At 42.0% G+C, this 25,763-nt stretch overlaps 1 protein-coding gene across 25 annotated transcripts in view; it reads right to left on the reverse strand.

Moving 5' to 3' along the window:
• The window catches only part of SGMS1 (sphingomyelin synthase 1), a 325,269-nt gene that overhangs the window by 105,037 nt on the left and 194,469 nt on the right, over nt 1-25,763 (reverse strand). For 14 of the 25 annotated variants that reach the window (XM_061402685.1, XM_061402692.1, XM_061402698.1 and 11 more), the window contains 2 exons: nt 16,575-16,655; nt 9,489-9,601 (listed from right to left, as the gene is read on the reverse strand). The exons of 1 other annotated variant lie outside the window; for it this stretch is intronic. The gene's annotated coding sequence lies outside the window, so the exon portion shown is untranslated. Of the gene's footprint in view, nt 1-1,327; nt 8,371-9,488; nt 9,602-16,574; nt 16,656-25,763 lie in introns of those variants that run through there. 10 more of the 25 variants (XM_061402679.1, XM_061402694.1, XM_061402682.1 and 7 more) reach the window with 3 other exon arrangements.

Raw genomic sequence — 25,763 nt, forward strand, 5'->3', positions numbered from 1 at the left:
TAACTCATTCTCTCTGTGGCATTAGTTTGTATCTTCAAAAATGAAGAGTAAAGGTACTATTCATACCTTTATAATTCGCAGGTGTAATTTCATATTCATTTACATTTTCCTGTCATTCTTTATGCTCTTGTGGTATCTTCAGCCTGACTTTTCAGTACAGAGTTTCTGGTGGTGACAACTGTCACACTGTGTCCTCAATAAAACAGCAATAATCACAGAAGTAATCTGCTTCTCCTCTATACCTTTATAATTCGCAGGTGTAATTTCATATTCATTTACATTTTCCTGTCATCCTTTATGCTCTTGTGGTATCTTCAGCCTGACTTTTCAGTACAGTTTCTGGTGGTGACAACTGTCACACTGTGTCCTCAATAAAACAGCAATAATCACAGAAGTAATCTGCTTCTCCTCTACCTCCTCACCCCTCTTAGAAGAAAATATTTGCCTGCACCATACAAATGGCTATGCACGTGCTGATAACTTCTTACATAAAAAGCAGTTTTAAATAAAAGCAGACTTTTCAAAGAGGCTCACTCTCTACATAAATTGAAAAGTGATCAATTCAACAGAGTCAACAGACCTTAGGTCTTCTGGCTCCCGTTACAACTTAAGTAACATCTACACACAGCATACACAAGCAGGTGGGGCAGTGGGGGGAAGCAAGTACCATGCCTTCTTCTCAGTGTTTTTCTTTCCCCAAATTGCACAGGAGTAGTTACCACAATAAACAGAAAGCACGGCTGTGGAGTAAACACGCTCATTCCAAAATACCCGGAGCACGTGCTTTCTTCTGGCACTGCGCGCTGAGCTCACTCACCAGCTGCTCCCAATCAGGCAAAGGAGTTGGCTGAAGGACCTTTCTGTACCAGGACTGGAGTTTGAGAAAGTGAGTACCTCCCCAAAACGGAGCAACCAAGCTGTTAATACAACCCCACTCCCTCAAAACCCTCCATTAGGAAAGCCTGATAACCCCAAAGTGAAACCACCTCCTGGCCCCTTGACTCTCAAACGTACCCCAACACTTGGAGCATCTGTTGATGCAGCCTACCTACCTCTACTGGGACCCCGCTTTCTAAAATTAACTACCACGTTAGAATTCTCAGTTATCAATAGCAATTGCCTGTTTGATCATCAAAGCGCATCCAGTAAAAACTAAGAGTCCCTTAGGAGAGGGATAGCAAAGCCTGCGACACCAAGGATTTTCTGCAAGGCAGGGAAGGCTGTTTCTCCCAGCTTTTAACCAGGTCTCACTGTCTGAGAGTGTTACCACGCGGCCCCCAGAGAGCCTATTAATGAAGCCAAGCATCCCAGAATGAGCAGTACTTACGGTCTCCCTCCCTGGAGGCCAAGTCTCCAGAAACTTCTTGGGGCGCCAAGTCTGCGCGCGGGTACGGCGCGCTCAGGGTGCGCGCTGCCCGCCCGGACTCCGGTGGAGAGGCGAAGGCGGCCGGCGGCGCGCCGACCCCCGGCCCCGGCTCCCGGGCGCCCCCGCGCCTCCGCCGGCCCGGGCCGCCTTCTCCCGCGGCCTGCGGGGCGGGCGTGCGAGGACCGCGGCGCTTCGCAGCCGGCGCCCTAGCGGGCGGGCGGACAGACGTGCGGCGGGAGGATCCTCTCTGGGGGACAGCTGTGAGCAGACACACGCCGGGTCTAACCCCAGAGGCTCCGGCAAGGAACCCACGGGTGTGGCCGGGCGGCAGAGGTTTTTTTTTTTTTTTTTTGGAATTCAGGGTGTGGCCCTCTAACACAGCAAAAAAGAAATGAGTCAGCCCGTGCGATCCTAACCAATAAGCGTCCAATAAGCGTGTTCACAGTCCGTTAAGGCGGAACTTGCCTTTCTTGATTTATGTCAGGTTTAGGAGCCTTTTACAGACCTTTTTTTTGGGAGGGGGAAACTTAAGCCTTTCACAACGTCACGAAAAACAAGGATAAATTCTGTTATGATAACTAACTTGATCAGTGGACATATGTTAATTTCTGTTACTTAGTAAAAGTTAATTGAGTTAGGCAGCGATCCTGGATGTAATGAGCTTGGAATCTGGCGTCAGAGCAGATTGGGATCTAACCTCCAAGATCGAGATCTAACCTCTGACACTGTTTGGTCTTGTGGGGTTAATTATCTGCAATGAGGGAGATAAAATCCAGCACTTTGCTGGACAGAGTATATATAATAATACAGGTCGACTATTTGACACAGTGGCATGTAGACTAGGCAGTCAGACAATGTTGTCTGTCCCTCTGAGTTGGGACTCAAAATCTCCAAACTTGTGGACAAACTGGCCCGTAATTTTTCTGTTTAAATTCTGGTTAAGTTAAAATATCCAAAAAATTTTCTAACTCAAATAGTTCTTTGGTATTTGCATGGTGTGAGTGTTCCTTATTTAAGCGGTAAAAAAAAACTCAAGGAGCTTTTGGTTTAGAATTCTTGAATTTGGTGTTCTTGTTTTACCAGAGAAATTTAATTAGTAGCAAGAAAGGAAAAAAAAAAAAAAGCTTAGAATTGGAATGATTCCACTTATGCCACAGTTAAACCAATTTTTAAAAAGTAAGCATGATTTTGGAAATATTCATTCTATCTGGGTCACTGTACCCTAAACACTATTTTGGAATAGAAAGATTAAAAAGAGAAACTTTAAGTAGTTTGGAATTGGCAAATCAGGAGCCCACAGAACTGCTAGGTCCTGAGCACCAGTTGATTACTAGTGGGGGCAGAGTTTTTCAGAGGAATAATTTTTTTATTTTTTAAGTTACCAATTAAACCACCTTGGCTTTGGAGAAGATCTCCTAAATTTAACTTCCTTGTATTTGTTTAAAACCGATCGATCATTCCATAGGCCAGGATTTCTTTAAAATACTCTTTTAAGGCAAAGATAAAATCTCAAGGGAGATCCAGGGCTTTTTATAAAATGCTACTCTTTTCTGTGAACCATCATGGAAGAATAGAAAGAACGCTTCACCAGGATTGTCCAAAGGTCCTGTCCTCATCCCAGCTCTGCCAGTAAGTGATCAGGTACGTGGCCCTGCGTAAACTGCTTCATCTCTCTCTGCAGATTCCTAAGCATTCTTTCATTTTTAAGAGCAAGTTACGACCCCATACAAGGCAGGCACAAGATAAGCCTATGACCTAAAATTTAACCCTGGCAACAGGCATAGTCAGTCAGTCAGTCAGTTGCTCGGTCATGTCCGACTCTTTGCGAGCCTATGAACTGCAGTCAGGCTTCCCTGTCCATCGCCAGCTCCTGGAGCTTACTCAAAATCATGTCCATCCAGTCAGTGATGCCATCCAACCATCTCATCCTCTGTCGTCCCATTCTCCTGCCTTGAATCTTTCCCAACATCAGGGTCTTTTCGAAGGAGTCAGTTCTTCGCATCAGGAGGCCAAAGTATTGGAGCTTCAGCTTGAGCATCAGTCCTTCCAGTGAATATTCAGGACTGATTTCCTTTAGGATTGCCTAGTTTGATCTCCTTGCAGTCCAAGGGATTCACATAAACTGGGCCTATATCCTAGATGATGAAACTGATAAATCTCTCTTGACTCTCATATTCCTTATAATGCTAATTTTATGGTCTTAGACATTGTAAATTAAATTCTAGAATCATCTGTGCTCCCTCGCTCCCTATTGACAATTCACTATCACCCGGCATGATGACAGCTTCTTAATGTCTTTCATATTTGTACTGGTTTTTCCATTCTGGTTCAAGTGACCCTCATGCCAGGGTCACTAAAGTTCAGTCTCCTAACTGCTGCTCCTGCTGCCAGGTCCAATCCTCTCTGCTTCCAGGACATCACTGTCACATGATAACTGTCAGAGTCCAGCATGCCATCATATCATAAACGCTTCCTCTCTCTTATCAGTTAAACAAGTAGAGTTTTGTCGTAGAAATCAAAAGGAAAACATGTGCATTGCAGGCAACTTTCTTCAAACAGTCATTGAAATTAATACTGATTTTTAGGCACATTGATTTTCTGCTTATGAAACCATTATTGTCAATTATACTGGCCAAGCTGATAATATGTTGGCTGTTACATCAAGAACTATAACTCTTTTATATTATATGAAAAGACTATATATATATATGTGTATATACATATATATAAAACCTATGTGAATATGAGCAACTCAATAAGCTTCATAACCTTGCAGTTTAAATGTGCAGTTGGGGACTTGCTTGGTGGCCCAGTGGTTAAGACTTCATACTTCCAATGCACAGCGTGGGTTCAGTCCCTTTTGGGGGAATTAAGATCCCAAATGCCGTGAAGCATGGCCAAAAAATAAAATAAAAAATAGAATAAAATATGCAACTGTATGCATGTGTGCAGCCACATGTAGATAAAAGAGGACGGGAAAGGTAACCCACACAGGAAAAGACAGAGATACTCTAGGTTGTTTCTATTATCTGGGATCCAGTCAAGCTGAAAATGTATAGAGTGGGTGCTCCATTCAAGAAGAAGGAAGGTTCATAAATAAGTGCACCTGTGATCATAGTTCAAAGCACCTGAAAGATGTTTACAATGATCCTTATGCTTTGGAAATAAGGACACAATTACCAACGTTATCAGAATGGTCTCACAATAGAAAAAGGGTCACTATTTCTAGGATATCTTTGTTGTCCAAAGTTAAAATGACAATCTTTGTACTTTGCAATCTATGGTTAAAAAAAAAGAAACAATTAGCTCCAATCCCAACGCCATGCTGCTGCTGTTGTTTAGTTGCTAAGTTGTGTCCGACTCTGTGACCCCATGGACTGCAGCACACCAGGCTTCCCTGTCCTTCACTATCTCCCAGAGTTTGCTCAAACCCATGTCCATTGAGTCGGTGATGCCATCTAACCATCTCATCCTCTGCCTCCCCCTTCTCCTCCTACCCTCAATCCTTCCCAGCACTGGGGGCCATGATGTTCAGTTATTCAAAAGCTGGCTTTCACCTCTTCAGCCCCCATCTTCCACTTAAAAAACCTTTGGCCAAAAAATCCCACCAGCCTACTTCTAGTCCCTCTAAAGCAACGGGCACATTACCACTTCCACACCTGGGCCCACGCCATGGCCTCTCTCTCTCCCACTCTCCTTACAAGTTAACACCTTTCAGAACCTCTCAAACCCCTTCCTCTTCTGGAACCCTGTTGACTGGTTCAAATCCCAGGGAACTCTCCTCTCTTCCAAATGCCTACAGATTTATTCTTTAATACCTCCATCTCAAAACTAACAGAGAGCCTAAGTGTCTTCCTTCTGTTTGAAATCTCTGGCTTTTCTCTCTCAGATGACAAAAGTCCACTGGAGACAGAGACAGTGTTTCAGAGGCCTTGTCTCCCCAGGACCCAGCAGATTCTGAATAAATAGCCGTGGTTGATATAATGGTGTTTAAGTTATATAACAGCCACAAAGGAGAAAGGAAAACTTTCCTTTTAACTGCTGATACATCAAGAATACACAAATATTATAGCTGTTCAACCCAGTTGGCAATCAGAACCCAAGCGACAGATGTGAGTCTTTGCTCTTTACATGTTCCAACAATAAAGAATGCCACTACTGAGAAAGCAAATCTGATACTTCCTAAAAGGAAGTACAGTTTACAAAAGAGTGTCAGCACATACCATCTCAGTTCCCCAAATACTAACCCACTCACAAGAACAGAGAGATTAAGTCATTCTATCTTCCTTTTCAAATAAGGAACACATACATACATATTTGACAATCTTACCAAAGACCTATTCCTCCTTAAATAGAAATATCTTACCTGTTTACCTTAAGGTGCTCCTAAGCATAAAAGTTAGCACATTGCAGTTGTCCGAGGCAACATATAACTGTTAGAACCATCATAAGTTTCCATTTGCTTATATGGTTTAAAATAAAAAATTATATGACATTTGCATTAGAGCAAGCCTCTATTCAAGAGTCATTCTCATCCATACAGAGTCACTCATATCTTTTGATTAGTGCTAATACAGTTCTACTTTTATAAATGGGAATAAACACTATCGTTGTTTTAAAAGAGCTGTGATAAATCAGCTGCCCTACTATGCAATTACATTTATTATAACTGCTCATGACAAAGACACACTTCTTAAATATTCCAAATATAAACAACCAAATTGATTAGTATTCTTTAACTTGCAGGTGTCATGGCACTTGAAGCAGCAGAGGCAAAAGTAAGATAGATCGACTGACTGTGCTTAGTCGCTCAGTCATGTCCAACTCTTTGCAACCCCACGGACTGTAGCCCACCAGGCTCCTCTGTCCATGGAATTTTTCAGGCAAGAATACTGGAGCAGGTTGCCCATTTCCTCCTCCAGTGGATCTCCCCGATACAGGGATCGAACCCACGTCTCCTGTGTCTCCTGCATTGCAGGTAGATTCTTTACCTGCTGAGCCATCAGGGCTAGCAACGTGAAAGCCACAGGGGTGGCTGGGCTTTAGGGCTACTGTGAACTCCACCAGGACAAGAGGACATCTTTGCTTCTACATGTTGGCTTTGTTCTCCCTTCCTAAAATCTGCCTTCTTCCACTTAACTCCCAGCTCTGGCACTAAGCGGGACTATTCCATAGTTATAATCTTAAAATTTCTGAAGAAAAACTCACGCTGGTCAGCGTGGGCCATGTAGCCACCCCAGGGGCCGAGGTCCCATGACTGACTAGTTTATACTAGAACTACCTAGAGCAACTAAGTTCTCCAGAAGGTGTTTACTTCCCAGAAGTAGAAAGCAGGGCTCCTTTGTCTGTCCCCCAAACATCAGCACCTATCAGGAAATTCCATTTCAAGTCTAACACAAAAGCTTATCTAAACAGTCTTCAACCTGGCAATAAATTACATTCTGAAAGTTGTTTAATGAACTCTAAAGTTAATGAACTCTTCTGTGGCACTTGAAATGCATTTCACTAGAGACCAGATGTAGGGAGACTGGCTTCTCTGGCCAGTCTTTAAAGGCCTATTTAACTCATGATTTATCTGAGGTATAATGTTAATAGTTCTAATATGATACTCAAACCCCATTCATAACATTGTTCCTATAGGAAAATGTACTTGAAATTCCACCTACAGCAAGAAAAACATGCGCAATTCATTTACTGAGGATCTAATAATGATGGTGGCTTCCATCGTGCGCATATCACTTGACATTTAATCTGTACACAGTACAGCAAGGCAGGTTTTAACAACTGTACTGAACACATGAGGAAACTGAGCGTTCGAGAAGGTTTTGAAGCCTAAGGTCAATCATGAAGACGTGTCACAGCCTGCTTCAGAGCTATGAATGTCCGACCCCAGAGCCGGCAGTATTCTGTCCGATATCCATAGCAGCCAGACAAGAGTGGGCTTTTAGTTCAGGTGACTGAGAGCTGAGCTAACATTGCCAACTCTGTAAGTATCTAAATTTCCCTGCAGAGAAGAGAAGGAACTAGTGGGCAGTCATAGTCAATAGCCAGACATCAACTTTCTATATCTTCCCAAGAAAAGGTATTTCTCTGTGGCAAAACAAAAGAAAATATTTCTCTGGGGAAACCTTAAGTTATACAAATGCTGGTATTGACATGAAGATCGTCTGAAAATTAAGTGTCTATAGATACTGTCTTCATAGAAAATTTGTTTTGCCCTGTTGAAAAAAGATGGCACTATAAGAGGGCACTTAGACAGGTGTTTTAAAAAAGATTAAGATTGCAAAAATAACTGAGGTAAATCAGTTCTGCCAAAATAAATGTGATGGATGCACTTTACAACTTCAGCTGTATATCACATTTTTAAAAATGTGTTTGGTTAAGGAGTATTTATTACATATAAGAGAATATATTTAACATATTGGTCAGGAAAAATAATAATAAAATCGACAATCATAAATCCATCACCCAACCTAAAAGCAGACCATTAGTGATAAATTATGGCAGGTCCCTGAGTCTTCCTTCTCATCTGATGGAGGTGGACAATCCCTTCCTTCTGTGCATCTTGGACAAAAAGTTTAAAAGCCCTTGATCTAAGAGGGGACTTTAATAATAAATTAACCTTGTTATGCCTTTTGAAATCAAACTCGAGAGATGGCCAGAAGTAATATGATAGAAAACAGTTGAATTCAGTCATGAAGCAAAAGTATGGCTAGATTGTACACTGTCTTAACCTAGCAACCGCTGGCCAGACAGACTTGTGAAAGCTTCTGGATTTACTCCATCATCCAAACCCAGGACTAGTCATTAGTCACACTATTAGGCATGTGATTTGAAATATGACAAGTCATCTGGAAATTATTCCAAATTGAGGCAAGGTGTTACTAAGCCAAGACAAACTGGTTCTCCCATGCAGAGCCTTAAGCACATCAGATACCAGAAGAAGAAGAAGAAAAAAAAAAAAAAAAAACGAGCACATGGATTAACAACCATGAACTTCACTTCATATATCATGGTAAGAAGAGCTAAAAACTTGAGAGTGGGAAAAACCAAAGAAAAGAGTCAATCATTTATTAAGAATATAATTTTGTTTTAATAGTGTGTTAAGCAACCCACTCCAGTGTTCTTGCCTGGAGAATCCCAGGGATGGGGGAGCCTGGTGGGCTGCCGTCTATGGGGTTGCACAGAGTCAGACATGACTGAAGTGACTTAGCAGCAGCAAGCAACTTAAGTTATGGGGAAAAATTGAGGTGAAGAAGTTAAAGAGTCTGCAATCCCATGGACTGGGGCCTGTCAGGCTCCTCTGTCCATGGAATTCTCCAGGCAAGAATAATGGAGTGGGTGGCCATTTCTTCCTCCAGGGGATCTTCCCAACCCGGGGATGGAACCCAGGTCTCCTGCATTGCAGGCGGATTCTTTACCAGCTGAGCCACCAGGGAAGCCCGAAGAGTTTACACCATATGTCAGAAAGAAAGGGCATACACTCAGTGAGTGAGTCAGTATACACTGTTTGACTAAAAACTACATACTGAGAATAAGGAAGCCTAGCACATAGTACAATTAAGTGGCACAATAAATACACGCTAAGACATGGAGAAAGGAAGATAAGCTTAACTAAGAAAGCAACAATACTTAAAGAACATCTCAAGGATGGCATACAACAAAACGGCGACACCCATATGAACACCTACAGACACCTTCATCAAAGTTGCACTCTCCTTCACCACCCGACACTGCCTTCTTTTAGAGCTGTTAGGATTTGCTGTTGTTCAGTCGCTCAGTCGTGTCCGACTCTTTGCATGGACTATAGCTTGCCAGGCTCTTCTGTCCATGGGGGGTTTCCAGCCAAGAATACTTGAGTGGGTTGCCATTTCCTTCCCCAGAGAATCTTCCTGACCCAGGGATCAAACTTGTGTCTCCTGCATTAGATACACAGCATCTGACTGCATCAGACTCTTTAAGATTTCTAAAGACCAGGACCAAGGCTTGGATTTTTTAAACCTCTAGATGTCCAGACTTTGACATGGGACACGTTCTACAAATGTTTAAAGGAAAAAAATAATAAGGGTCAAGTTGGTCAACCCTAAGTACCTTATTTAAATGCCTTATTTAAAGTACTAACCTCTGATGAAGGTTGGCCTCTTCAATGCAGGAGAGGGAGTATAATACAACTGATGCTGGGGAGTGCTGTTTCTCAACTTTACAAAGGTGCTCTCTATACAAAGTGTGTGTGTCCTAAAAGGGCGAGAGAGGATGGTACTTAAGGGGTGAAAAGAGGGTGTATCAGTTCAGGCTAAATTATGCTGCAGTAACAAGTAAAACCAACATTTTAGAAGCCAACAACAGAGGAAGGTTTATTTCTGACTCCTGTTTGGTTCTCCGCAGGTGAGCTGAGATTGGCTCCATGTCCTTTTCCCTCTGTGACCAAGGCAGAAGTGGCAGCCCTAACTGGGACAGGTTGATCTCATGCAAAAAGAAAAGAGAGATGGTAGAAGCAGGCATTTGGATTCCATTTCTGCCTGGAAATGGCACATGTCATTGTTATTTACAAGTCCAAGGGCCAAGACAGCCATGGGGCTCAACCCTCAGTGGGTGTGACAGCATAACTCTCACGCAGGATGGAGCATGGGTAGGAAGGAATAGCAAATGTTTTGATGGTAATCGGAAAAGGCGATGGCACCCCACTCCAGTACTCTTGCCTGGAAAATCCCATGGACGGAGGAGCCCGGTAGGCTGCAGTCAATGGGGTCACTCAGAGTTGGACAGGACTGAGCTACTTCACTTTCACTTTTCACCTTCATGCTTTGGAGAAGAAAATGGCAACCCACTCCAGTATTCTTGCCTGGAGAATCCCAGGGACAGGGGAGCCTGGTGGGCTGCCGTCTATGGGGTTGCACAGAGTCGGACACGACTGAAGCGACTTAGCAGCAGTAGCAGCAGTTGATGGTAATGTTCAGTTCAGTTCAATTCAGTTCAGTCACTCAGTTGTGTCCGACTCTTTGCGACCCCATGAATCGCAGTACGCCAGGCCTCCCTGTCCATCACCATCTCCTGGAGTTCACTCAAACTCACATCCATTGAGTCGGTGATGCCATCCATCCATCTCATCCTCTGTCGTCCCCTTCTCCTCCTGCCCCCAATCCCTCCCAGCAGCAGAGTCTTTTCCAATGAGTCAACTCTTCACATGAGGTGGCCAAAGTACTGGAGTTTCAGCTTTAGCATCATTCCTTCCAAAGAACACCCAGGACTGATCTCCTTTAGGATGGACTGGTTGGATCTCCTTGCAGTCCAAGAGACTCTCAAGAGTCTTCTCCAACACCACAGTTCAAAAGTGTCAATTCTTTGGCGCTCAGCTTTCTTCACAGTCCAACTTTCACATCCATACATGAGCACAGGAAAAACCATAGCCTTGACTAGACGAACCTTTGTTGGCAAAGTAATGTCTCTGCTTTTCAATATGCTATCTAGGTTGGTCATAATTTTCCTTCCAAGGAGTAAGCGTCTTTTAATTTCATGGCTGCAATCACCATCTGCAGTGATTCTGGAGCCCCAAAAAATAAAGTCTGACACTGTTTCCACTCTTTCCCCATCTATCTGCCATGAAGTGATGGGACCAGATGCCATGATCTTCGTTTTCTGAATTTTGAGCTTTAAGTCAACTCTCCTCTTTTCACTTTCATCAAGAGGCTTTTTAGTTCCTCTTCACTTTCTGCCACAAGGGTGGGGTCATCTGCATATCTGAGATTATTGATATTTCTCCCGGCAATCTTGATTCCAGCTTGTGCTTCTTCCAGCCCAGCATTTCTCTTAATGTACTCTGCATATAAGTTAAATAAGCAGGGTGACAATATACAGCCTTGACGTACTCCTTTTCCTATTTGGAACCAGTCTGTTGTTCCATGTCCAGTTCTAACTGTTGCTTCCTGACCTGCATATAGGTTTCTCAAGAGGCAGATCAGGTGCTCTGGTATTCCCATCTCTTTCAGAATTTTCCACAGTCAGCAAAAACAAGACTGGGAGCTGACTGTGGCTCAGATCATGAGCTCCTTATTGCCAAATTCAGACTTAAATTGAAGAAAGTAGGGAAAACCACTAGACCATTCAGGTATGACCTAAATCAAATCCCTTATGATTGTACAGTGGAAGTGAGAAATAGATTTAAGGGCCTAGATCTGATAGATAGAGTGCCTGATGAACTATGGACGGAGGTTCGTGACATTGTACAGGAGACAGGGATCAAGACCATCCCCATGGTAAAGAAATGCAAAAAAGCAAAATGGCTGTCTGGGGAGGCCTTACAAATAGCTGTGAAAAGAAGAGAAGCGAAACGCAAAGGAGAAAAGGAAAGATACAAGCATCTGAATGCAGAGTTCCAAAGAAGAGCAAGAAGAGATAAGAAAGCCTTCCTCAGTGTTCAATGCAAAGAAATAGAGGAAAACAACAGAATGGGAAAGACTAGAGATCTCTTCAAGAAAATTAGAGATACCAAGGGAACATTTCATGCAAAGATGGGCTCGATAAAGGACAGAAATGGTATGGACCTAACAGAAGCAGAAGATGGTAATGTAACCTACGGTAAAGGGAATGGAAAATGGCTAGAGAAGTGCTTTCTTCCCTTCAGTAATGAGAGAAGAAGGTGTCCTATTATAAGAAGCAGTCCTCATTTCTATGGTGCTTTATGCTGTTCTCATAAGCTTGCAGATATTGTCTCACTGTATTCTGACAACCATCCTAGTGCAATCCCAGGACTTGCCCAAGGCCCCAGTGGCACCTGAACTGGAACCCAATTCTGGTGATCTCTCACCAAAGCAGCCTTGGAGACTTTGGTTTCACCCACAAAATGGAGATAATCTTAGACACTTTCTAAGACAGTTGTTGAGAGATTAAGTAAAACGATGTATTTAAAACACATAAGCACATAAAAGTACTCGCTAAATATAAAGTGGTATTACTATTAAATTATGATATTTATCCCTTATCCCATATCTTTCCCAAATTATCTTTAAATTTAATAATAAACAGTTTGTTTAAATTTCTTAAGTAGAAAATACATTTATTAATGGTATTTTCTTCCCCTGTCAAAACCATAAGCTCCCCTAGTCGAGTTTTTTTCTATGCACACACACGTACTTTCCCCATGACTTCTCTTACTTGTTTACTTCCTGACTAGTCAGTTTCTTAAGACTCTCAAGAAGTTTCAGAAGGCACCACTATTAATTTTTTATTTTTTCCCAAACAAGAGAAATGGAGGGCAATTAAAGACAGTCTTCATTTCAAGTATGATAGAGATTCCACACGTGGCCCCCAACTAAGAGTGAATACAGGGCTTAACATCAAAGATGCTCCTACCTCTGTCTTCTACCTCTAGTCCGAATTAGCAGGACCTGCCTTCTCTCTGCATTCAACCAAACTACAATTCTGGCCTTTCCCGAGAATGGAATCTTCCTTTCCCACCTCTCCCTCTTGGCTCAAAAACTGTTCTACCTACACACTCTGTTCAAAGATCCTGTCCAAGTAATTGGCTAAGTGTACCACAGTGCATACACAAAGATGTTCATCACAGTGGGCTTTAAAAGAATGAAAAGTTGAAAAGAAACTAAATGCTCACTAGTAAGGAAATGGCTAAATACATTACAGTTCACATATACATGGGATGCTATAGAACAGTAACAAAAATGATGTAGATTATATCTATTGATTTGGCATGGTCTCAGTTTATTATTAGTCTAATCAGGTTTCAAAGTAATATTGATAATGATCCATTTTAGGGAGAAAAAATATCTAATTTGGGCACAGGAACAGTATGCAAAATATATAAAAAAAACAAAAACCTAATAATCGTATCTCTGGATAGTGATAATGAGTTTTCTAATCTTAATAATTTTCACATTTTAATATTCTTTCCAATTAGCATTGTTAATTTTATAACCTAAAAAAAGGCATTTTAATTAAAAGGCATTAATCATTAAATACGCAATTCAAATGTCATTTGCTCCTGAACACCCCCCCCAGCCCACTCTTATCACACAGGTAATTCCTCTCTCTTGTCTGTTTCCTGAGTATTTAATATATCATAACATTTACCACGCTTGTTTTGAAATGACAGTTTTCTTGGTTCAGACTTGATTATCAACTCTTGAATAAGTGGAATAAGCCTGTTTTATTTTTAGTGCTGCTTAGTCATTCAGTCCTGTCCGACTGTTTGTGACCCCATGGACTGTAGCCCTCCAGGCTCCTCTGTCCCTGGGATTTTCCAGGTAAGAAAACTGGAGTAGGTAGCCATTCCCTTCTCTAGGGTGTCTTCCCAACTCAGGGATGGAACCCAAGTCACCTGCGTTGAAAGCAGATTCTTAACCATCTGTGTCACCAGGGAATCTACCCTAATGACCCATGACTCTCAAGTCTCCAGACACCACTGAGTATGCTGATGTGAGCATAAAGCAAGGCTCTAAAATCTGCACATTTGACATTTGTACACGCAGTGCTCTAATCAAAAATTAATCTACTGTGGGGATGTTTGGAAGATGCATAGGGTCCATTTTGGAGGGAGAAATTATCAGTCAGGATATTTTATCTGTGGGAACACTTCTCTATTAATCATTACTCCCATGTTTGCTTTCAGAGTTACCAAAGACACCCTGATTCAACTTAAGATATGTCAATATTTCTTACTCCAGAAATTAGCCTCTCAGACTTTTACCCATGAGCTTCCTCTTCAAAAGGACAAGAATTACTTTTATAATAATCCAAGTCCAATCCTGACTCGGTAGGAAATATAAATACCTATTGTTTTAGGAAGAAATAAGGGAAATAAATGTTTTAAGATTATGTAAGTCTGATTCAGGGAATTGACATAAACAAAGGTTTTGAAATAGCCAAGGCATTTTTTTTTTTTGAAGGTTCAATAAAGAATGTGTTTTGAGAACTAGGTGGGTGAGATTTAAAATAAATACAAGCACCACGATCTTAGCTGTTACTTAGCAATTTCAGGCTTCAATTATTCCCTTCTAAAGGGCAAGTGACAAGACTAAAGAAATTGCTTCCAGAAGAAACACTGAGATATCTGATCCAGTTTCCTTTCTTCTCTCCATTTTACTCCCTAAGATCTTAATCCAGCCGGTATGAACTTTAAACTGCTCAGGTTTTTGGTTTTGGTTTGTTCTCTCTGGAGACAATTCCTTTTTCTTAATTTCTGAATCAAAAGTGAAGCTACGTGCCATCATTAGTCAAGAGACACCTTGGCTGCTTGTCCCCAAAGTGTCACTACCTGAGGAAATGCAGACTCGCCAGAGTACAAAGAAGGAAAATAAAAAAGTTCAAAAGAAAGTAAACAGTCTGACTTATCTCCACACACTATCACTCAAAAGCCAGAAGAAGTGAGGGGTGCCAGGGGCCAGTTACAAAGCTGAGTTAATAACATGAGCACTATAGTCACACACTTAAAAAAATAGATCTAAATTCTGGATTGATCTTGGCACTTATCTTCACGCCAGAAGCTGTGGGGGCATGACAACTTGGGTTACCTAGCGTGGATTCAAAAGCAGATCTTGCTTTTATCAACCAAACCAAACTCTTACCACCAGGGCTAAGAAAGATAATTGAAGATTTCTGGCTTGGAAATGTCTTCACAATAGGAAACTTACCACCACTGGTGTGCTGAGGCCAGCTCATGTATCACTCCCTTAAAACCTTGCATATTCTCAGGACTTGGGGCAAGGTGATTGTTAAACACACCATCAATAAATGCTAAATTATATAAACATACAATTAAAATGCTGCTGCTAAGTCACTTCAGTCATGTCCGACTCTGTGCGACCCCATAGACGGCAGCCCACCAGGCTCCCCTGTCTCTGGGATTCTCCAGGCAAGAACACTGGAGAGGGTTACCATTTTCTTCTCCAATGCATGAAAGTGAAAAGTAAAAGTGAAGTCGCTCAGTCGTGTCCGACTCTTAGCAACACCATGGATTGTAGCCTACTAGGCTCCTCTGTCCATGGGATTCTCCAGGCAAGAGTACTGGAGTGGGTTGCTATTGCCTTCTCCAAAACAATTAAACTATACTAGAAACAAAAACACATCATTTCCTGTTTTACTATGATCAATGATCTTTGATGTTCTTTGCAACTATTGTACCTGGTTGGTAGGAAATCATATAAAGGTGTGCTCCTGCAATCACTTCTCAACTCTGCTGGCAGTAATGCTTGATGGTAGCATGAAATCAGCGATGGTGAAAGTGTTCACACTACAGAAATTTGCAAATGCTACAAACCACTGCCCGCCCCCCGCCCCCCAATCAGGACTGACTCTGAACATTTACTTGCATATCAATATCTGCAATGTTTACCCACCACTGCCTGGCAGTAGCTCAGGAAGTTAAGCTGGTCAGTCTCCTAAATCAAAATAAAGGTCTGTAAACTATAAATCATGATGCAAATATAAGGATGGAAAGTAACTACTTTTACTGTGGCCCTGTAATGTAACAGTCACAGCACAAAGTACTATCCTAATAGTCTTTCATTTCATGAGAAATATTATCAAATCCAGGATACTGATGAGTCAACTGAGGTGGAGAGGCTGAGTAACGACTAAAACCACAATAGCCAGAGTCAGGTGTGTGAATGTCTGACTCAAAAATGTATGATCTTTCCACTAACCATTATGACTACCATAATGAAACCAAAACCAATCACATATAACTGTCACGTAATTTGCAAATACTAACGGCCTTTTATGTGTTAAAAGAAAAAAAAAAAGGTACATTGAAGAGGACTAGACAAAGAGCTCAATTTTTTCATATTCACCAAGTTTATTCATATTTACCTCCAAAATGTACCCACAAAAAGTGAGTAAGAAATAAGGCCCATGGCACCAGTGGAAGAAAGAATGATCTGCATTTGAGACAGGCTAAGTCCAAGGTTAATGTAAGAGGGATCCCCTTTCAGTTTTTTAAATATTTATACTCTATCCACCAAGCTGACACACTCAACTTAAAATGAGACACTCTGCCAAGAAAGAACAATGCAAAAGAATCTCTGAAATGTTGGCACCAAGTTTCTGAAGTATTTACATACTCAGATACTTACTTTTCAAAATTTTCTTTTTTAAACTTTTAAGGTATTTAATTGGGCTATTATTTTAACTTTGTTTCTTACAGAAAATTCACCCTGTAGTCAAAAGAATGCCAAAGAGCTAACAAAATTTTACTCACTGATTATTTTTTAAAATTCTTGTCATCTTGGCTTCCTATAAGTTACCGGCTTCTCCCACTGTTCCTGTACATTTCCATCACCTGCCATGAGAAGAGAGAATCTGATTATATATCTCATAAAGTCCATTTCTTGGTTTCTACTACATAAGTCTTCTCCTTTCTTTGTAACTTAGAGAGAAATATGGTCGTCTCTTCCTTTCTCTCCAAAATCAAAACGGCAGGAGAGAACAACACAGAAGATCACCTCAAGAGAAAAGACTTTAAAGAGCACTATTTCTACTGTTCGGGGGTTGGGGTGAAGACTTTTAAAATACCCTCCCTTATGTTTTCGGGAAGAAATTTTTAGTCTGTCTCTTGGAAGGAAGCAGTATTAGAGTAAGCCACTTTCTCTCCCCTTCCCCAAACCCCTTCTTCCTTCTTAAAAGTGAGTGACTAGCCACTTGGGCTTCCCTGGTGGCTCAGAGGGTAAAGCATCTGCCTACAATGAGGGAGACCTGGGTTCAATCCCTGGGTCAGGAAGATCCCCTGGAGAAGGAAATGGCAACCCACTCTAGTACTCTTGCCTGAAAAATCCCATGGACAGAGAAGCCTGGTAGGCTACAGTCCATGGGGTCGCAAAGAGCTGGACACGACTGAGCAACTTTCAACCACTTGAGAACTCTAAAGGAACCACTGGTGTGGTGCTGAGGCCCCACTCTGAGCTGGGCAGCAAGGGTCTCCCCCCAGTTTTCTCCAACACCGGGAGTCAAGCTAATTTCCCCACAGTAAACAGGACAACAGCAGCCAGTTTCTGGGAGGACCAGCCAGCTCTCTCTGTTGGCTTCTCTCCAGCAGAGTTGCTGGACTAGGATGACTCCATTAGGGTTACTGGGGTCCAATGCATGTTTTAGAGACAGAGCGAACTGACGCTTCTGAGTTTTCCAATCCTGCTTTTATCAATAATTAAGTTACTACCTATGTTGATTTCCATTTGAATTGTTGATCTATTTCACAAACTGTTTAAAGATTACAAGATAGAAGACAGAAATGATTAGGCAACCCAAACCACCATCTGTCAAAGGACAATGCCTAGATAAAAGGTTTGCTCAAAGTCCTACCACTTTCTAGTCACATGACCTTGGGAAAATCCATTCACGTTCCCCAGCCTCAATTTCATTATTTCTGAAAGAGGATCAAATGGCCCCTACCATACTGTGTGGTTGTTCGGATTAAATGAAATGAAAGCCATGATGTGCCAAAGTCAAGCATGCTTTAATCTAACAAGGGACACTCGGTGCTCAGACTTGCTAGTTTGTCCATACTTTCAGTTCAGATATTGGTGATCCATATAATTTGTGGACTAATGGATTACACTGGACCAGGCATAGACTTGGATTACTGTGATATTGAATGGTTTGCCTTGGAAATGAACAGAGATCATTCTGTCATTTTTGACACTGCGTCCAAGTACTGCATTTCAGACTCTTCTGTTGACTTTGATGGCTACTCCATTTCTTCTAAGGGATTCTTGCCCACAGTAGTACATATAATGGTCATCTGAGTTAAATTCACCCATTCCAGTCCACTTTTGTTTGCTGATTCCTAAAATGTCGACGTTCACTCTTGGCATCTTCTGTTTGACCACTTCCAATTTGCCTTGATTCATGGACCTGACATTCCAGGCTCCTATGCAATATTGCTCTTTATAACATCAGACTTTACTTCCATCGTGGCTCAGCTGGTAAAGAATCCACCTGCAATGTGGGAAACCTGGGTTCGATCCCCGGGCTCAGAAGATCCCCTGGAGAACGCTACCCACTCCAGTATTCTGGCCTGGAGAATTTCATGGACTGTATTGTCCATGGGGTCACAAAGAGTCGGACACGACTGAGCAACTTTCACTTTCACTTACTTCCATCACCAGTCACATGCACAATTGGGTGTTGTTGCTTTGGCTCCATCTCTTCATTTTTTCTAGAGTTCTTTCTCCACTGATCTCCAGGAGCTTATTGGGCAACTACCGACCTGGGGAGTTCATCTTTCAGTGTCCTACCATTTTGCATTTTCATACTGTTCATGAGGTTCTCAACGTAAGAATATTGAAGTGATTTGTCTTTCCCTTCTTCAGTGGACTACATTTTGTCAGAGCTCTCCACCATGACCCGACGGTCTTGGGTAGCCCCACACAGCAAGGCTCATAGTTTCATTGAGTTAGACCAGGCTGTGGGCCATGTGATCAGATTGGTTAGTTTTCTGTGATTGTGGTTTTCAGTCTATCTCTCCTCAGATGGAGAAGGATAAGAGGCTTATGAAAGCTTGCTGATTTCATAAGAGACTGACTGAGGGGGATACTGGGTCTTGTTCTGATGGGTGGGGCCATGCTCAGTAAACCTTTAATCCAACTTTCTATTGATGGGTGGGGCTGTGTTCCCTCCCTGTTATTTGCCTGGGGCCAAACTATGGTGGAGGTAATGAAGATAATGGCGACCTCCTTGAAAAGGTTGAAGACCTACAGTTCAGTTCAGTTCAGTTCAGTCGCTCAGTCGTGTCCGACTCTTTGTGAACCCATGAATCACAGCACACCAGGCCTCCCTGTCCATCACCAACTCCCGGAGTTCACTCAAATTCACGTCCATCAAGTCGGTGATGCCATCCAGCCATCTCATCCTCTGTTGTCCCTTTCTCCTCCTGCCCCTAATCCTTCCCAGCATCAGCATATTTTCCAATGAGTCAACTCTTCACATGAGGTGGCCAAAGTACTGGAGTTTCAGCTTTAGCATCATTCCTTCCAAAGAACACCCAGGGCTGATCTCCTTTAGAATGGACTGGTTGGATCTCCTTGCAGTCCAAGGGACTCTCAAGAGTCTTCTCCAACACCACAGTTCAAAAGCATCAATTCTTCAGCGCTCAGCTTTCTTCACAGTCCAACTTTCACATCCATACATGATTACTGGAAAAACCATAGCCTTGACTAGATGGACCTTTGTTGGCAAAGTAATGTCTCTGCTTTTTAATATGCTATCTAGGTTGGTCATAACTTTCCTTCCATGGAGTAAGCATCTTTTAATTTCATGGCTGCAATCACCATCTGCAGTGATTTTGGAGCCCCAAAAAATAAAGTCTGACACTGTTTCCACTGTTTCCCCATCTATTTGCCATGAAGTGATGGGACCAAATGCCATAATCTTAGTTTTCTGAATGTTAAGCTTTAAGCCAACTTTTTCACTGTCCTCTTTCACTTTCATCAAGAGGCTTTTTAGTTCCTCTTCACTTTCTGCCATAAGGGTGGTGTCATCTGCATATCTGAGAAGACCTACAACTAACACTCAAAAAAGATGTCCTTTTCATTATAGGGGCTGCTGCTGCTAAGTCACTTCAGTCGTGTCCGACTCTGTGTGACCCCACAGACGGCAGCCCACCAGGCTCCCCTGTCCCTGGGATTCTCCAGGCAAGAACACTGGAGTGGGTTGCCATTTCCTTCTCCAATGGATGAAAGTGAAAAGTGAAAGGTAAGTCACTCAGTCATGTCTGACTCTCAGCGACCCCATGGACTGCAGCCTACCAGGCTCCTCAGTCCACAGGATTTTCCAGGCAAGAGTACTGGAGTGGGGTGCCATCACCTTCTCCGCATTATAGGGGACTGGAATGCAAAAGAAGGAAGTCAAGAAATACCTGGAGTAACAGGCAAATTTGGCCTTGGAGTACAGAATGAAGCAGGACAAAGGCTAATAGAGTTTTGCTAAGAGAACTCACTGGTCATAGCAAACACCGTCTTCCAACAACACAAGAGATGACTCTACACATGGACATCACCAGATGGCCAACACCAAAATGAGATTGATTATATTCTTTGCAGCCAAAGATGGAGAAGCTCTATACAGTCAACAACAACAAAAAGGCCAGGAGCTAACTGTGGCTGAGATCATGAAATCCTTATTGCCAAATTCAGACTGAAATTGAAGAAAGTAGGGAAAACCACTAGACGATTCAGGTATGACCTAAATCAAATCCCTTATGATTATTCAGTGGAAGTGAGAAATGATTCAAGAGATTAGATCTGATAGACAGAGTGACTGAAGAACTATGGACAGAGGTTCATGACATTGTATAGGAGGCAGGGATCAAGATGATCCCCAAGAAAAAGAAATGCATAAAGGCAAAATGGTTGTCTCAGGAGGCCTTATAAATAGCTATGAAAAGAAGAGAAGCGAAAAGCAAAGGAGAAAAGGAAAGATATACCTATTTGAATGCAGAGTTCCAAAGAATAGCAAAGACAGATAAGAAAGCCTTCCTCAGTGATCAATGCAAAAAAATAGAGGAAAACAACAAAATGGGAAAGACTAGAGATCTCTTCAAAAAAAATGAGAGATACCAAGGGAACATTTCATGCAAAGATGGGCACAATAAAGGACAGAAATGGTATGGTCCTAACAGAGGCAGAAGAAATTGAGGTGGCAGGAATACACAGAAGAACTATACAAAAAAGATCTTAATGACCCAGATAATCACGATGGTGTGATCACTCACCTAGAGCCAGACATCCTGGAATGTGAAGTCAAGTGGGCCTTAGAAAGCATCACTACAAACAAAGCTAGTGGAGGTGATGGTATTCCAGTGGAGGTATTCCAAATCCTGAAAAATGATGCTGTGAAAGTGCTGTACTCAATATGCCAGCAAATTTGGAAAGCTCAGCAGTGGCCACAGGACTGGAAAAGGTCAGTTTTCATTCCAACCCCAAAGAAAGGCAATGCCAAAGAATGCTCAAACTACCGCACAATTGCACTCATCTCACACGCTAGTAAAGTAACGCTCAAAATTCTCCAAGCCAGGCTTCAACAGTATGTGAACTGTGAACTTCCAGATGTTCAAGCTGGAATTAGAAAAGCAAGAGGAACCAGAGGTCAAATTGCCAACATCTGCTGGATCATGGAAAAAGCAAGAGAGTTCCAGAAAAACATCTACTTCTGCTTTATTGACTATGCCAAAGCCTTTGACTGTGTGGATCACAATAAACTGTGGGAAATTCTGAAAGAGATGGGAATACCAGACCACCTGACCTCCTGAGAAATCAGTATGCAGGTAAGAAGCAACAGTTAGAACTGGACATGGAACAACAGACTGGTTCCAAATCAAGAAAGGAGTACATCAAGGCTGTATATTGTCACCCTGCTTATTTAATTTATATGCAGAGTACATCATGAGAAATGCTGGGCTGGATGAAGCACAAGCTGGAATCAAGACTGCCGGGAGAAATATCAATAACCTCAGATATGCAGATGACACCACCGTTGTGGCAGAATTTGAAGAAGAACTAAAGAGCCTCTTGATGAAAGTGAAAGAGAAAAGTGAAAAAGTTGGCTTAAAGCTCAACATTCAGAAAACAAAGATCATGGAATCCGGTCCCATCACTTCATGACAAATAGATGGGGAAACAGTGACAGACTTTATTTTGGGGGCTCCAAAATCACTGCAGATGGTGACTGCAGCCATGAAATTAAAAGACGCTTACTTCTTGGAAGGAAAGTTATGACCAACCTAGATAGCATATTAAAAAGCTGAGACATTACTTTGCCAACAAAGGTCCATCTAGTCAAAGCTATGGTTTTTCCAGTAGTCATGTATGGATGTGAGAGTTGGACTGTGAAGAAGGCTGAGCACAGAAGAATTGATGCTTTTGAACTGTTGGTGTTGGAGAAGACTCTTGAGAGTCCCTTGGACTGCAAGGAGATCCAACCAGTCCATCCTAAAGGAAACCAGTCCCTAATATTCATTGGAAGAACTGATGCTGAAGCTGAAGCTCCAAAAATTTAGCCACCTGATGCAAAAAACTGACTCATTTGAAAAGACCCTGATGCTGGAAAAGATTGAAGGCAGGAGAGAAGGAGACGACAGAGGATAAGATGGTTGAATGGAATCACTGAGTCAATGGACATGAGTCTGAGTAAACTCCAGGAGTTGGTGACGGACAGGGAGGCCTGGTGTGCTGCAGTCCATGGGGTCGCAAAGAGTCGGACACGACTGAGCGACTGAGCTGAATGGCTTACACTCAGCAAACTGTCCCCCTTTTACTGAAAGTAAGTGATCAGAGTATGTTTTACTTCTGTTTTTCAATTTCACAACAATTTAGGGCCCACCAGTAAGGGATATGAAGTTCCAGTTTCCCTTTACAGTACAGCCCAAATGAAAACATCTCACTTCTACCAAGCAGAACGCAAGGACTGCTCCTTTTATGTGAAGAACATACGGCTCCAAGTAGACGACACTTATAAAAGAAGAACCTGTTAACTTTCCTCGCTTGAAGCCTCAGTGTTAAAGGAGTTCAGAGACAGGAGATAATATTAATGATAAAATGCCTCTACGCAGAGATACCGTGAGACACGGTTAACCTCAGTTACAGAACAGGCAGAATCTCCTAGTTATCCAGACCTTTAGGGTGTATGTGTGTGTGTAAAAGGGGCATAATGGGAGAGAAATGAAAAACACCACACCAATACAGAAAACTTCGTAGTTCTTGTCAACACCAACAAAAATAGCAGGGAAGGAATGAAGAGTCAAAGATCTGTAGATTATACCCAGCACAGAGGAACTTGCTCAAATGCAGAGGATTTGATGTAAGTTTAAAACACATAAGCGTGAATTCCACCTTTTGCTATTTAACAGCATTGGTCTTTGCCAAGTAATTTAATTATTAAGCCTCAGTTTCCAGGTCTGTAAAATGGGGACAATAATACATCCCCCTGGGGAGTAGTTGTGCAGATGAGAGATAATACATATACAGTGTCCACCACAGAATATGTCCCGCAAATATAATTATAATTATTGTGTTATTGTGCTAGTGCAAGCATGATAGTCTATTAAATTCATAGCTACCAGCACAATTATGGTATTGAGTCCATTAAATTCAGACTCTTTCTGTAGGTGAACAGTTTGGAAGGAGTTTCAAGTGATACTTTTGACAGCAACATGGAACATTTCTATTTTGATCCTAATGAAGTGTTAAATAAAAATCTCCACTTTCGTTGGCAGCCTTTACTAACATGCAAACCAAAAGTTCTAGTTATACATTTGTTGGCATTCTTTGTATCAGTACCAAGTTTCTTTTTTTGATGATAAATTCTTAAAAGAGGGAATGAATCATTTCCACTAGTGTTAATTCTTCTGGTTTGCATTATAATGTGAACCACTTGGCGGGCATTTGTGGGACATAAAAGCCACATTGAGAGTGGCAGGCCAGCTATTTATCTCCAAGGTAAACTTTGCATTACAGCCTCATCAACAATAGTAAGAATTTATCAGCTACGTTTTCAAGGAAAACAAAGGCCAAGAGGTGAAGCAATACCCACGTTTAAACAGAACTTTGTATCTACAGAAAGTACTCCTTGATCCCCTTCATCTCTTTGGGACTCACTCCAGTGATGCTGACTGCTCAGAGTAAACTGTATACGCTTCTTGTACCTTCAAAACCCACGAGTAAATGTCTCATTACAGTTTAGTTGCTCCTGATTTTTTAACAAAAACATATTCTTTGCTATGATGGAAAGCATTTTAATAGGTTCTAGGAATCAAATTCTTTCTCAAAGATGGTCATTTGCCACCACCATGGTTATCTGAAAGAATTATAAGTGACTTCAGCAACGGACTCTGCAGCTGGCAGAGGACACTGCTCACTGCTGGAGGTGGGGAAGGAGTTATAAGGTGGTTGAGGTGACGTTCATTTAAGAGAACGCAGTGCAATGGCAGTTTCACCAGAATACAAGCAATTAACTTAGCTGAGGCACTTAAGGAGAACAATCTGGATGTATAAAATCTTGGGTGGGATAGTTAAAAACCCAGTATTTCTTAATCACACCTCATATACGATGTTAAGATTCTACAACAGTCATGAAGAAATCTAGCTAACAAGAACACAGACCTTTCAGAACACCTGCTTTATCTTCGAGGGTGAGGCCAAACTTCCCAAAGGTAGAAGGTGACTGGAGGGCATCAAAGTCAAGATCATTTGAGAGCCGAGACACTAGAGGATGGCCTTTGCACTAAGACTGCAGAAGGAGATAGGAGCTCTTGTATCATAAGACATGATTGCTTTGCATTTTTGGCCTCTTTTCTCCTAAAGAGTTCATGAAAAGTGCTTAGATTTCTCTATGGCAGATGGTGTCCTTCCGTCACTAAAAGCATGTGCTTTGCAGTCACACAGAACCACACTCCCCAATCTACCTTGAAGACCTTGAGCGTGTCATTAAATTCCCCTGAGCCTCGGTATTCCTGCCTAGAGAGTCCCATGGACAGAGGAGCCTGATGGGCTACAGACCGTGGTGTCTCAAAGAGTCAGACATGACTGAGCGACTTAAACTCACTTTTCTGTTTCATCAATAGAATGGGAGTAACAGTAGTACTACAACTTATTGTTGCTTTATGGGCTAAAGATATACTGCCTGCACACAGCTTTATAAGGCTCATGACAAACACTAAGTGCTCATTAAATGTTGTGCTATTGGAAGAAGTAAACTATTCTCATCTTTAGGAGGTCTGTAGGTTCCAAGGCAACAGTAATCAAAAAAAGATGTTTCCTCATAAGCTCAGAAATGTTCTGGCCTACTTCACCAGAAAAAAAGGCTTCATCTAAAGTTTCAGTGAGTGGTAAAGCACACATCACTCTAATATCTGTGCACGTATCTTGGGAGCACAGTGAGAGCAGCAGCAGCGAGCAGAGGCTTGCTGGCCAGTGAGAAAATCAGAACAGTTCACAGCAGCCACCTGGAAACAAAACCTCATCACTTGCTCAAGATTCCTCAGCTAATAAACGGCAAAGCTGAGATTCAAAACCAGGGAGCCTGGCTTCAGTCCTTGCTCTTAACCTGATACTATGCTGTCTCCTCAGCAATGAGGAAGAGCAGTAATTGGAGACTGACCAAGTCACAGGCCGGGAGCAGGCCAGAGAAAGGCAAGAAACCCTGTAAAGATGACTGAAGGGAAGAGGGTAATAAGGGAAATGACACAAATGGGCAGCTAATAGGGCCAATGATTCTAAATTAAAATCTAAAACATAGTCATAGCAAGAACTCTAGAAGGACGACACTGGGAAAGTGAACTAGCTTCGGGCTTCAGCACTTGTTTAAAGACAACAGTGAACAGAAGACATAAAAGCTGAGAAGATGCCTCCTAAGTCATTATGTTAGCCGCATCATGACTTAGAAACACCTGCCAGGAATC

The sequence above is a fragment of the Bos javanicus genome, chromosome 26, assembly GCF_032452875.1.
Source record: "Bos javanicus breed banteng chromosome 26, ARS-OSU_banteng_1.0, whole genome shotgun sequence".
Taxonomy (NCBI): domain Eukaryota; kingdom Metazoa; phylum Chordata; class Mammalia; order Artiodactyla; family Bovidae; genus Bos; species Bos javanicus.